This window comes from Pseudophryne corroboree, chromosome 7 (assembly GCF_028390025.1).
Source record: "Pseudophryne corroboree isolate aPseCor3 chromosome 7, aPseCor3.hap2, whole genome shotgun sequence".
Taxonomy (NCBI): domain Eukaryota; kingdom Metazoa; phylum Chordata; class Amphibia; order Anura; family Myobatrachidae; genus Pseudophryne; species Pseudophryne corroboree.
Window position 1 is genome coordinate 392306791 of NC_086450.1, and position 14036 is coordinate 392320826.

The window sequence follows — 14036 nt, forward strand, 5'->3', positions numbered from 1 at the left end:
GATGTTACATCCGGGTCCTGTCCATGAAAGGGAAAAATAGACTCAATCATAGAGTGAGGGCAGCCGAAGTATTGGTGGCCATATTTGTTAACGGAAACATACTGAAATGCACACGGGTTAACCTATATTGTGTAAATATGTAAAATATGAGAATATGATGACACAGTAACCGTAAAAGTAAGAGTTGATTGACGAAATAAGACAAAGGAAACCAGCTGCCCGAAATTGACATGGCCGCCGGTGGCATCATACTGGCAGATCACGTGACCAGCTGAATCACCGCGGGCAAATCACAATTCTATCACATAATCACACGCTTTAAGTTAAATACCTTCCTGGATCGCTGTTGTTATCATTCTTCTACTTACTGAATCTTCCTCTGCTTATTGGTCAAGGTAACGCTCTGAAACGCATTGTAAATAAAATAAAATAAAAAAATATATATATATATATATATATATATATATATATATATATATATCTATCTCACTCTTGTGCTAATAATCACTATTAATAATTATAGACATTTTTGAAAACTCAAAACAAATTTTTTTACTTTTAACATATGAAAGTGAATGACATTGGTTACTATTTTATACCATTTTTATCTGTAATCTACAGTATATTTACAAGTCCAACGATACATTACAAGAGTGAGTCATTGGCCGCTGTCAGTTCTCGTCTGGTAATACCTCTTGCAGGATCCCGAAAGCAGGGTTTGTGCCGTTAATAACAGTCACTTCAGGTAAGTAGTGATCTTACATATGTATGTACTGTGAATATAACATATGTGTGTGTGTGTGTGTATATATATATATATATATATATAATTTCTCTTACGTCCTAGAGGATGCTGGGGACTCCGTAAGGACCATGGGGTATAGACGGGCTCCGCAGGAGACATGGGCACTTTAAGATCTTTTAATGGGCGTGAGCTGGCTCCTCCCTCTATGCCCCTCCTCCAGACCTCAGTTAGATCCTGTGCCCAGAAGAGACTGGTTGCACACTAGGGGAGCTCTACTGAGTTTCTCTAGAAAAGACTTTTGTTAGGTATTTTATTTTCAGGGAGCACTGCTGGCAACAGGCTCCCTGCTTCGAGGGACTGAGGGGAGAGAAGCAGACCCACTTTCCTGGACTGATGGGCTCTGCTTCGTAAGGCCCATACACACTTGACGATGCACACGTCGTTAACGACTTCCCTTGAACAGCTGAGCAAACGACATGAGCATACACACTACCAACGACCAAAGACCATTCATCGTTGAAGCATCCAAGCTGAACAGTTTATTAAAATAATGAGCTGGGAACAGGGCTGGTGAACAGTGGCTTGGTCGTTGGTCGTTCACACCATACACATTCAACGACGTCTCTGGTCGGTAACGACCATAGTGGAAATTGAGCATACATGCTCCACAGATAAGCGATGGTCGTTAACGTCCCGCGGGGCCGCGCATCGGTGGTCGTCGGATGCATACACACTTGACGATATAATGAGCGACGTAGTTGATGAGGGCTGAAATGAACGACGTCGCTCATTTTATCGTCAAGTGTGTATGGGCCTTTAGGTTACTGGACACCATTAGCTCCAGAGGGTCGGAACACAGGTGTCGTCCTTGCTGTTCGTCCCGGAGCCGCGCCGCCGTCCTCCTCACAGCGCCGGAAGATAGAAGCCAGGTAAGTATAAGAAACAAGAAGGCTTCAAAGGCGGCAGAAGACTTCAGATCTTCGTGAGGTACCGCGCAGCGGTCGCGCTGCGTGCCACAGTTCCCACACACACACAAGGCGCAGGGGGGCGCCCTGGGCAGCAATTATGGCCTCATATTAGACTGGCACAGATATATAGACACTGCGGAGGCAGTATATATAAAAACCCCGCCAGTATAAACAAATAGCGGTACCGAAGCGCTTACAGGTCTGGGACTTTGTTTCAAAACGAAGTGGCGCTGGGTGTGTGCTGGCATACTTTCTCTCTCTGTCTCTCCAAAGGGCCTTATTGTGGGTCTGTCCCCATATCCATATATCCCAGTGTGTGTGGGGGTCTCAGTACGCGTGTGTCGACATGTCTGAAGCGGAAGGTTCGTCTAGGGAGGAAGCAGAGCAGATGGTGGTAGTGTCTCTGTCGGCACAGCCGACGGCGGATTGGGTGGACATGTGGAGTGTTTTGAATGCTAGTGTGGCTTTATTACATAAGAGATTGGACAAGGCAGAGTCCAAAGACCAAGCAGGGAGTCAATCCATGACTCTTACTGTGTCACAAGACCCTTCAGGGTCCCATAAACGTCCCTTTACCCAGATAGCAGACACTGATACCGACACGGATTCCGACTCCAGTGTCGACTATGATGATGCACGGTTACACCCAAGGGTGGCTAAGAGTATTCAATACATGATTATTGCAATAAAAGATGTATTACATATCACAGAGGACCCCTCTGTCCCTGACACAAGGGTCTGCATGTTTAAGGAAAAGAAATCTGAGGTAACGTTTCCCCCATCTCATGAGCTGAACCCTTTATTTGAAAAAGCTTGGGAAACTCCAGACAAGAGACTGCAGGTTCCCAAGAGAATTATTATGGCGTATCCTTTCCCCTCAAAGGACAGGTTAAGGTGGGAATCCTCACCCGCGGTGGACAAGGCCTTAACACGCTTATCCAAGAAGGTGGCCCTACCGTCCCCGGACACGGCGACCCTAAAGGATCCTGCGGATCGCAGGCAAGAAACTACCTTAAAGACAATTTATGCGACTACGGGAGCCCTGCTCAGACCGGCAGTAGCGTCGGCATGGGTGGGTAGCGCAATTGCAGCTTGGGCAGATAACTTGTCATCTGACATGGACACCCTAGATAAAGATAGTATTTTATTGACCGTAGGTCACATCAAGGACGCAGCGTTATATATGAGGGAAGCTGCGAGAGATATTGGTCTATTGGTTCATCAATGCACTGGCGTATTGGGAAAGATGGTGGCAGCCTACGAGGCCATTCCGTTCGGCAGGTTCCATGCAGGAACTTTTCAGTGGGACCTTCTGGACAAGTGGTCAGGGTCCCATCTCCAGATGCATCGGAGGATACGCCTGTCCCCCAGGGCCAGGGTCTCTCTCCTGTGGTGGCTCCAGAGTGCTCACCTTCTAGAGGGTCGCAGGTTCGGAATTCAAGATTGGGTTCTCGTGACCACGGACGCGAGCCTCCGAGGATGGGGAGCGGTCACCCAGGGAAAAAAATTTCAGGTAATATGTTCAAGCCATGAGGCTTGTCTACACATCAATGTGCTGGAATTAAGGGCCATATACAACGGCCTGAAGCAGGCGGAGAATCTTCTCCGCAACCTACCCGTTCTGATCCAGTCAGACAACATCACAGCCGTGGCGCATGTAAACCGCCAGGGCGGGACAAGGAGCAGAGCAGCAATGGCGGAAGCTACCAGGATTCTTCGCTGGGCGGAAAATCATGTAAGCGCTCTATCAGCAGTTTTCATTCCGGGAGTAGACAACTGGGAAACAGACTTCCTCAGCAGGCACGATCTCCATCCAGGGGAGTGGGGACTTCATCAAGAAGTCTTTGCAGAGGAAACAAGTTGTTGGGGACTCGCTCAAATAGACATGACGGTGTCACGCCTCAACAGGAAGCTTTGGACGTATTGTTCCAGGTCGAGGGACCCTCAGGCAGTGGCAGTGGACGCCCTAGTGACACCGTGGCTGTTTCAGTCGGTCTATGTGTTCCCTCCACTTCCACTCAACTCAAAAATATTGAGAATCATAAGACGAACAAGAGTGCAGACAATACTCGTTGTCCCAGATTGGCCTCGAAGGGACTGGTATCCAGATCTTCAGGAAATGATCACAGAAGATCCTTGGCCGCTTCCTCTCAGAGAGGACCTGTTACAACAGGGGCCGTGTGTGTTCCAAGACTTACTGCGGTTACGTTTGACGGCATGGCGGTTGAACACCAGATCCTAGCTAGGAAAGGTATTCCGGAGGAAGTCATCCCTACTCTATTAAAAGCTAGGAAGGAGGTAACGGCGAAGCACTATCACCGTATCTGGAGGTAATATGTGTCTTGGTGTGAAACCAAGAATGGTCCTACGGAAGATTTTCAGCTGGGTCGTTTTCTCCATTTTCTACAGACAGGAGTGAATATGGGCCTAAAGTTAAGCTCCATTAAGGTGCAGATTTCGGCCTTATCTATATTCTTTCAGAAGGAATTGGCTTCTCTCCCAGAAGTCCAGACTTTTGTAAAAGGAGTGCTGCACATCCAACCTCCTTTTGTGCCCCCTGTGGCACCGTGGGACCTTAACGTGGTGTTACAGTTCCTTAAATCGCACTGGTTTGAACCTCTTCAAACCGTTGAATTGAAGTTTCTCACTTGGAAAGTGGTCATGTTGTTGGCCTTGGCGTCTGCAAGGCGGGTGTCCGAATTGGCGGCTTTGTCTCACAAGAGCGCCTATCTGATTTTCCATGTGGATCGAGCAGAGTTGAGGACTCGTCCGCAATTTCTGCCTAAGGTGGTTTCGTCTTTTCACATGAACCAACCTATTGTGGTGCCTGTGGCTACTGATGCCTTGGAGGGTTCCAAGTCCATTGATGTAGTCAGGGACTTAAAAATTTATGTACCAGAACGGCTCGGGTTAGAAAAACAGAGGCACTGTTTGTCCAGTATGCAGCCAACAAGGTTGGCGCTCCTGCTTCTAAGCAGACTATTGCACGCTGGATCTGTAACACGATTCAGCAGGCTCATTCTACGGCTGGATTGCCGTTACCAAAATCAGTAAAGGCCCATTCCACCAGGAAGGTGGGCTCTTTTTGGGCGGCTGCCCGAGGCGTCTCGGCATTGCAGCTTTGCCGAGCAGCTACGTGGTCGAGTTCAAACACTTTTGCGAAATTTTACAAGTTTGATACCCTGGCTGATGAGGACCTCATGTTTGCTCAATCGGTGCTGCAGAGTCATCTGCACTCTCCCGCCCGGTCTGGAGCTTTGGTATAAACCCCATGGTCCTTACGGAGTCCCCAGCATCCTCTAGGACGTAAGAGAAAATAAGATTTTAAATCTACCGGTAAATCTTTTTCTCCTAGTCCGTAGAGGATGCTGGGCGCCCGTCCCAGTGCGGACTAAATCTGCAAGGCTTGTATATAGTTGTTGCTTACATAAGGGTTATGTTACAGTTGAGATCAGTCTCTGGCTGATACGGTTTGTTCATACTGTTAACTGGTTTAGTATATACCATGTTGTACGGCGTGTGTGGTGTGGGCTGGTATGTATCTCGCCCTTAGATTAACAAAATTCCTTTCCTCGTACTGTCCGTCTCCTCTGGGCACAGTTCTATAACTGAGGTCTGGAGGAGGGGCATAGAGGGAGGAGCCAGCTCACGCCCATTAAAAGGTCTTAAAGTGCCCATGTCTCCTGCGGAGCCCGTCTATACCCCATGGACCTTACGGAGTCCCCAGCATCCTCTACGGACTAGGAGAAAAAGTTTTACCGGTAGGTTTAAAATCTTATATTATAAAATATATATATATATATATATATATATATATATATAATTATACATCACATTCTCATACAAGTCACATCTCTAAAGCAGGTAAATGTCATATAGGCGTAGTGGATCTACTGCAAGTTGAGAAAAAGTGCAGCATGAATCCGTGAAGTATATTGGTGACAGAGCCAGAACAGACTATGGTGGTCATTCCGAGTTGATCGCTAGCTGCATTCGTTCGCTGTGGCAAAAAAAAAGGCACTTCTGCGCATGCGGCGCGAAGTAATATTACAACGGCCGATGTAGTTTCACACAAGGTCTAGCGAAGCTTTTCAGTCGCACTGCTGGCCGCAGAGTGATTGACATGAAGTGGGCGTTTCTGGGTGTCAACTGACCATTTTTAGGGAGTGTTAGAAAAAACGCAGGCGTGGCTGGGCGAACGCAGGGCGTGTTTGTGACGTCAAAACAGGAACTGAACAGTCTGAAGTCATCGCAAGCGCTGAGTAGGTATTGAGCTACTCTAAAACTGCACAAAAAAATTATGCCGCCGCTCTGCGATCCTTTCGTTCGCACTTCTGCTAAGCTAAAATACACTCCCACTGGGAGGCGGCCTAGCCTTTGCACGGCTGCTAAAAACTGCTAGCAAGCGATCAACTCGGAATGACCACCTATGAGGGGAAGGGTACAGAATTAGCATCCCAGTCTCCTGCAATTCTGTCAGATGACCCGTGTCACCCACCAATCCATGTGCTACTGTGCCTGCCTATTGCACAGCTGTAGATAATTGTCTCTTTGACGCAGGTTTTACCAGATATATGAATCAGTTCAGTAGCATGCAGTCAATACATTTATTGTGGAAAGTTCATAGAAGGAGAACAGTAGACCTCAATGTCAGTTTAGTACAGTGCAGTACAATCACTTGATTTTGTCATAGAGATCAAATTTCTATGACATACAGTAATCCTGTTAAGTGTTTCATGGGTACATTGCTAGCTTCATCAGACTGAGTTATGCTAATATGTTTGGGATGGTGATTATGTTATTCAGAAGTCACATTAGTTCTTCTGATAATGACAAAATAGTCACTCGAGTAGCCTATTATTAATTACAATTACATATAATAGCGCCAGCATAATCTTTTGTGCTTTAAAATTGGTAACAAAACAGGAATAAAACAAGACAGGGTAATAGACAAAGTGGTTAGAGGGGGATCGGCATACGTGCCCGGCGGACTAAATGCCGTTGGTCACAATACCGACGCCGGCATCCCGATGGTGACGATCCCGACAGGAGCGAGGTAAGTATTCTAAACCCCCATTTCCCCCCACCCTCCCTTACTGTAACCTACAGTAACACTAACTTCCTCCCTTAGGGGTCTATTCAATTACTGTCGAATACGATAGTTCAGTATTCAATTTGAGGCCAAATCCGACAGGTTTTTTTCTCTTACGTCCTAGAGGATGCTGGGGACTCCGTAAGGACCATGGGGTATAGACGGGCTCCGCAGGAGACATGGGCACTATAAAGAACTTTAGATGGGTGTGCACTGCCTCCTCCCTCTATGCCCCTCCTCCAGACCTCAGTTAGATCCTGTGCCCAGAGGAGACTGGGTGCATTACAGGGGAGCTCTCCTGAGTTTCTCTGATAAAAGAATTTTGTTAGGTTTTTTATTTTCAGGGAGCACTGCTGGCAACAGGCTCCCTGCATCGTGGGACTGAGGAGAGAGAAGCAGACCTACTTAAATGCTAGGCTCTGCTTCTTAGGCTACTGGACACCCATTAGCTCCAGAGGGTCGGAACGCAGGTCTCACCCTCGCCGTTCGTCCCGGAGCCGCACCGCCGTCCTCCTCACAGAGCCAGAAGATAGAAGCCGGGTGAGTATTAGAAGAAAGAAGACTTCACAGGCGGCAGAAGACTTCAGATCTTCTCTGAGGTAACACGCAGCCATTGCTCCCACACACAGCGGGCACTGATGGGTGCAGGGCGCAGGGGGGGCGCCCTGGGCAGCAATATTAAACCTCTAGGGACTGGCTATATATATTATAGGCTGCGGAGGCAGCATATATAATAATCCCCCGCCAGTATTGGGAAAATTGAGCGGGACCGAAGCCCGCCGCTGAGGGGGGCGGAGCTTGATCCTCCAGCACTAACCAGCGCCATTTTCTCCACAGCACACTGCAGAGAAGCTGGCTCCCTGGACTCTCCCCTGCTAAACACGGTGACAGAGGGCAAAAAAGAGGGGGGGGGGGGCACTTTTAATTGGCGCAGTGAGTGTATAGATATATGTTTATATAAAAGCGCTGTTTATCTGGGAAGTTTGTTTCCAGTGTCAGTTGGCGCTGGGTGTGTACTGGCATACTCTCTCTCTGTCTCTCCAAGGGGCCTTATTGGGGAACTGTCTCCATATAGATATATCCCTGAGTGTGTGGGGGTGTCGGTATGCGTGTGTCGGCATGTCTGAAGCGGAAGGCTCATCTAAGGAGGAGGTGGAGCAGATGATTGTGGTGTCTCCGTCGGCAACGCCGACACCTGATTGGTTGGACATGTGGAATGTTTTAAATGCTAATGTGGCTTTATTACATAAGAGATTAGACAAAGCAGAGTCCAGGGGTAATACAGGGAGTCAATCAATGGCTTTGACGGTGTTACAGGGCCCTTCAGGGTCTCAAAAACGTCCCCTATCCCAAATAGCAGACACTGATACCGACACGGATTCTGACTCCAGTGTCGACTACGATGATGCGAGGTTACACCCAAGGGTGGCCAAAAGTATTCATTATATGATTATTGCAATAAAAGATGTTTTGCATATCACGGATGACCCCTCTGTCCCTGACAAGAGGGTTCACATGTTTAAGGAAAAGAAACCTGAGGTAACCTTTCCCCCATCTCATGAGCTGAACGAGTTATTTGAAAAAGCTTGGGAAACTCCAGACAAGAAACTGCAGATTCCCAAAAGAATTCTTATGGCGTATCCTTTCCCTGCGCAGGACAGGTTATGGTGGGAATCCTCTCCCAGGGTGGACAAGGCGTTAACGCGCTTGTCCAAAAAGGTGGCGCTACCGTCTCCAGACACGGCAGCCCTCAAGGATCCTGCTGATCGCAGACAGGAAACTACCTTAAAATCAATTTATACACATACGGGGGCCTTGCTCAGACCGGCAATAGCGTCGGCTTGGGTTTGTAGCGCTGCAGCAGCTTGGACTGATACCTTATCAGCTGACATTGATACCCTAGATAGGGATACCATTTTGTTGACCTTAGGTCACATTAAAGACGCAGTCTTATATATGAGAGACGCTCAGAGAGACGTTGGTCTGCTAGGTTCGAGAGCCAACGCCATGGCGATTTCGGCTAGGCGAGCCCTGTGGACCCGCCAATGGACGGGTGATGCCGACTCAAAGAAACATATGGAAGTTTTACCTTACAAAGGTGAGGATTTATTTGGGGAAGGTCTCGCAGACCTGGTTTCCACAGCTACCGCGGGTAAATCTACCTTTCTTTGACGTCCTAGTGGATGCTGGGAACTCCGTAAGGACCATGGGGAATAGCGGCTCCGCAGGAGACTGGGCACAACTAAAAGAAAGCTTTTAGACTACCTGGTGTGCACTGGCTCCTCCCACTATGACCCTCCTCCAAGCCCCAGTTAGATTTCTGTGCCCGGCCGAGCTGGATGCACACTAGGGGCTCTCCTGAGCTCCTAGAAAGAAAGTTTATTTTAGGTTTTTTATTTTACAGTGAGACCTGCTGGCAACAGGCTCACTGCATCGAGGGACTAAGGGGAGAAGAAGCGAACCTACCTGCTTGCAGCTAGCTTGGGCTTCTTAGGCTACTGGACACCATTAGCTCCAGAGGGATCGACCGCATGGAACTGGCCTTGGTGTTCGTTCCCGGAGCCGCGCCGCCGTCCCCCTTACAGAGCCAGAAGCAAGAAGAGGTCCGGAAAATCGGCGGCAGAAGACATCAGTCTTCACCAAGGTAGCGCACAGCACTGCAGTTGTGCGCCATTGCTCCTCATGCACACTTCACACTACGGTCACTGAGGGTGCAGGGCGCTGGGGGGGGGCGCCCTGAGCAGCAATAAAAACACCTTGGCTGGCAAATATATCACAATATATAGCCCCAGAGGCTATATATGTGATAAATACCCCTGCCAGAATCCATAAAAAAGCGGGAGAAAAGTCAGCGAAAAAGGGGCGGGGCTATCTCTCTCCGCACACTGGCGCCATTTTCTCTTCACAGTACAGCTGGAAGACAGCTCCCCAGGCTCTCCCCTGTAGTTTGCAAGCTCAAAGGGTTAAAAAGAGAGGGGGGGCACTAAATTTAGGCGCAATATTGTATATACAAGCAGCTATTGGGAAAAATTCACTCAATATAGTGTTAATCTCTAAATTATATAGCGCTCTGGTGTGTGCTGGCATACTCTCTCTCTGTCTCCCCAAAGGGCTGTGTGGCGTCCTGTCCTCAGTCAGAGCATTCCCTGTGTGTGTGCGGTGTGTCGGTACGGCTGTGTCGACACCGATGAGGAGGCTTATGTGATGGCAGAGCAGATGCCGATAAATGTGATGTCGCCCCCTGTGGGGCCGACACCAGAGTGGATGGATAGGTGGAAGGTATAAACCGACAGTGTCAACTCCTTACATAAAAGGCTGGATGACGTAACAGCTATGGGACAGCCGGCTTCTCAGCCCGCGCCTGCCCAGGCGTCTCAAAGGCCATCAGGGGCTCAAAAACGCCCGCTCCCTCAGATGGCAGACACAGATGTCGACACGGAGTCTGACTCCAGTGTCGACGAGGTTGAGACATATACACAATCCACTAGGAACATCCGTTACATGATCCCGGCAATAAAAAATGTGTTACACATTTCTGACATTAACCCAAGTACCACTAAAAAAGGGTTTTATGTTTGGGGAGAAAAAGCAGGCAGTGTTTTGTTCCCCCATCAAATGAGTGAATGAAGTGTGAAAAAGCGTGGGTTCCCCCGATAAGAAACTGGTAATTTATAAAAAGTTACTGATGGCGTACCCTTTCCCGCCAGAGGATAAGTTACACTGGGAGATATCCCCTAGGGTGGATAAGGCGCTCACACGTTTGTCAAAAAAGGTGGCACTGCCGTCTTAGGATACGGCCACTTTGAAGGTACCTGCTGATAAAAAGCAGGAGGCTGTCCTGAAGTCTGTATTTACACACTCAGGTACTAGACTGAGACCTGCAGATAGTGCTGCTGCAGCGTGGTCTGTAACCCTCTCAAACAGGGATACTATTTTGCGAACATAAGACGTCGTCTTATATATGAGGGATGCACAGAGGGATATTTTGCCGGCTGGCATCCAGAATTAATGCAATGTCCATTCTGTCAGGAGGGTATTAGAGACCCGACACTGGACAGGTGATGCTGACTTTAAAAGGCACATAGAGCCTTATAAGGGTGAGGAATTGTTTGGGGATGGTCTCTGGGACCTCGTATCCACAGCAACAGCTGGGAAGAAAAATTTTTATCTCAGGTTTCCTCACAGCCTAAGAAAGCACTGTATTATCAGGTACAGTCCTTTCGGCTTCAGAAAAGCAAGCGGGTCAAAGGCGCTTCCTTTCTGCACAGAGATGAGGGAAGAGGGAAAAAGCTGCACCAGTCAGCCAGTTCCCAGAATCAAAATTCTTCCCCCGCTTCCTCTGAGTCCACCGCATGACGCGGGGGCTCCACAGGCGTAGCCAGGTACGGTGGGGGGCCGCCTCAAAAATTTCAGCGATCAGTGGGATCGCTCACAGGTGGATCCCTGGATCCTTCAAGTAGTATCTCAGGGGTACAAGCTGGAATTCGAGGCGTCTCCCCCCCGCCGTTTCTTCAAATCTGCCTTGCCGACAACTCCCTCAGGCAGGGAGGCTGTGCTAGAGGCAATTCACAAGCTGTATTCCCAGCAGGTGATAGTCAAGGTGCCCCTACTTCAACAAGGACGGGGTTACTATTCCACACTGTTTGTGGTACCGAAACCGGACGGTTCGGTGAGACCCATTTTAAATTTGAAATCCTTGAACACATACATAAAAAAATTCAAGTTCAAGATGGAATCGCTCAGGGCGGTTATTGCAAGCCTGGAGGAGGGGGATTACATGGTATCCCTGGACATCAAGGATGCTTACCTACATGTCCCCATTTACCATCCTCACCAGGAGTACCTCAGATTTGGGGTACAGGATTGCCATTACCAATTCCAAACACTGCCGTTTGGACTGTCCACGGCACCGAGGGTCTTTACCAAGGTAATGGCAGAAATGATGATACTCCTTCGAAAAAAGGGAGTTTTAATTATCCCGTACTTGGACGATCTCCTTATAAAGGCAAGGTCCAAGGAGCAGTTGTTGGTCGGAGTAGCACTATCTCGGGAAGTGCTACAACAGCACGGATGGATTCTATACATTCCAAAGTCACAGCTAGTTCCTACCACACTCCTACTGTTCCTGGGGATGGTTCTGGACACAGAACAGAAAAAAGTGTTTCTCCCGCAGGAGAAAGCCAAGGAGCTGTCATCTCTAGTCAGAGACCTCCTGAAACCAAAACAGGTATCGGTGCATCACTGCACACGAGTCCTGGGAAAAATGGTAGCTTCTTACGAAGCAAAATTCCATTCGGCAGGTTCCATGCAAGAACCTTTCAGTGGGACCTCTTGGACAAGTGGTCGGGATCGCATCTTCAGATGCATCGGCTGATACCCTGGTCCTTGGAGACAGGGTTATCTCTACTGTGGTGGCTGCAGAGTGCTCATCTTCAAGAGGGCCGCAGATTCGGCATACAGGACTGGGTCCTGGTAACCACGGATGCCAGCCTTCGAGGCTGGGGGGCAGTCACACAGGGAAGAAATTTCCAAGGACTTTGGTCAAGTCAGGAGTCGTCCCTACACATAAATATTCTGGAACTGAGGGCCATTTACAATGCCCTAAGTCTGGCAAGGCCTCTGCTGCATAACCAGCCGGTACTGATCCAATCAGACAACATCACGGCAGTCGCCCTTGTAAACCGACAGGGCGGCACAAGAAGCAGGATGGCGATGGCAGAAGACACAAGGATTCTCCGATGGGCGGAGAATCACGTCTTAGCACTGTCAGCAGTGTTCATTTCGGGAGTGGACAACTGGGAAGCAGACTTCCTCAGCAGACACGACATACACCCGGGAGAGTGGGGACTTCATCCAGAAGTCTTCCAACTGTTGGTAAACCGTTGGGAAAGGCCACAGGTGGACATGATGGCGTCCCGCCTAAACAAAAATCTAGATATTGCGCCAGGTCAAGGGACCCTCAGGCAATAGCTGTGGACGCTCTAGTGACACCGTGGGTGTACCAGTCGGTTTATGTATTCCCTCCTCTGCCTCTCATACCAAAGGTACTGAGAATAATAAGAAAACGAGGAGTAAGAACGATACTCGTGGTTCCGGATGGGCCAAGAAGAGCTTGGTACCCAGAACTTCAAGAAATGATATCAGAGGACCCATGGCCTCTACCGCTCAGACAGGATCTGCTACAGCAGGGGCCCTGTCTGTTCCAAGACTTACCGCGGCTGCGTTTGACGGCATGGCGGTTGAATTCCGGATCCTAAAGGAAAAAGGCATTCCGGAGGATGTCATTCCTACGCTGATAAAAGCCAGGAAAGAAGTAACCGCAAACCATTATCACCGTATTTGGCGAACATATGTTGCGTGGTGTGAGGCCAGGAAGGCCCCAACAGAGGAATTTCAGCTGGGTCGTTTTCTGCACTTCCTACAGTCAGGAGTGACTATGGGCCTAAACTTGGGTTCCATTAAGGTCCAGATTTCGGCTCTGTCGATTTTCTTCCAGAAAGAACTGGCTTCACTGCCTGGAGTTCAGACATTTGTAAAGGGAGTGCTACATATTCAGCCCCCTTTTGTGTCTCCTGTGGCACCTTGGGATCTCAACGTGGTGTTGAGTTTCCTAAAATCACATTGGTTTGAGCCACTTAAAACTGTGGATTTTAAATATCTCACGTGGAAAGTGGTCATGTTATTGGCCTTGGCTTCGGCCAGGCGTGTGTCAGAATTGGCGGCTTTGTCATGTAAAAGCCCTTATCTGATTTTCCATATGGATAGGGCAGAATTGAGGACTCGTCCCCAGTTTCTCCCTAAGGTGGTATCAGCTTTTCACTTAAACCAACCTATTGTAGTGCCTGTGGCTACTAGGGACTTGGAAGATTCCACGTTACTGGACGTAGTCAGGGCCTTAAAAATTTATATTTCCAGGACGGCTGGAGTCAGGAAAACTGACTCGCTTTTTATCCTGTAGGCACCCAACAAAATAGGTGCTCCTGCTTCTAAGCAGACTATTGCTCGCTGAATTTGTAACACAATTCAGCTGGAGCATTCTGCGGCTGGATTGCCGCATCCTAAATCAGTAAAAGCCCATTCCACGAGGAAAGTGGGTTCATCTTGGGCGGCTGCCCGAGGGGTCTCGGCTTTATAACTTTGCCGAGCTGCAACTTGGTCAGGGGCAAACACGTTTGCAAAATTCTACAAATTTGATACCCTGGCTGAGGAGGACCTTGAGTTCTCTCATTCG

General features: G+C 48.7%; 1 protein-coding gene across 3 annotated transcripts in view; it reads left to right on the forward strand.

Annotated features, from left to right (window-relative positions):
• Positions 1 to 66: 66 nt before the first annotated feature.
• The window catches only part of NUDT1 (nudix hydrolase 1), a 69837-nt gene continuing 55867 nt past the window's right edge, over positions 67 to 14036 (forward strand). The window contains exons 1-2 of one of the 3 annotated variants that reach the window (XM_063934616.1): positions 67 to 395; positions 622 to 745. The gene's annotated coding sequence lies outside the window, so the exon portion shown is untranslated. The remainder of the gene's footprint in view (positions 396 to 621; positions 746 to 14036) is intronic. The other 2 variants (XM_063934615.1, XM_063934614.1) reach the window with 2 other exon arrangements.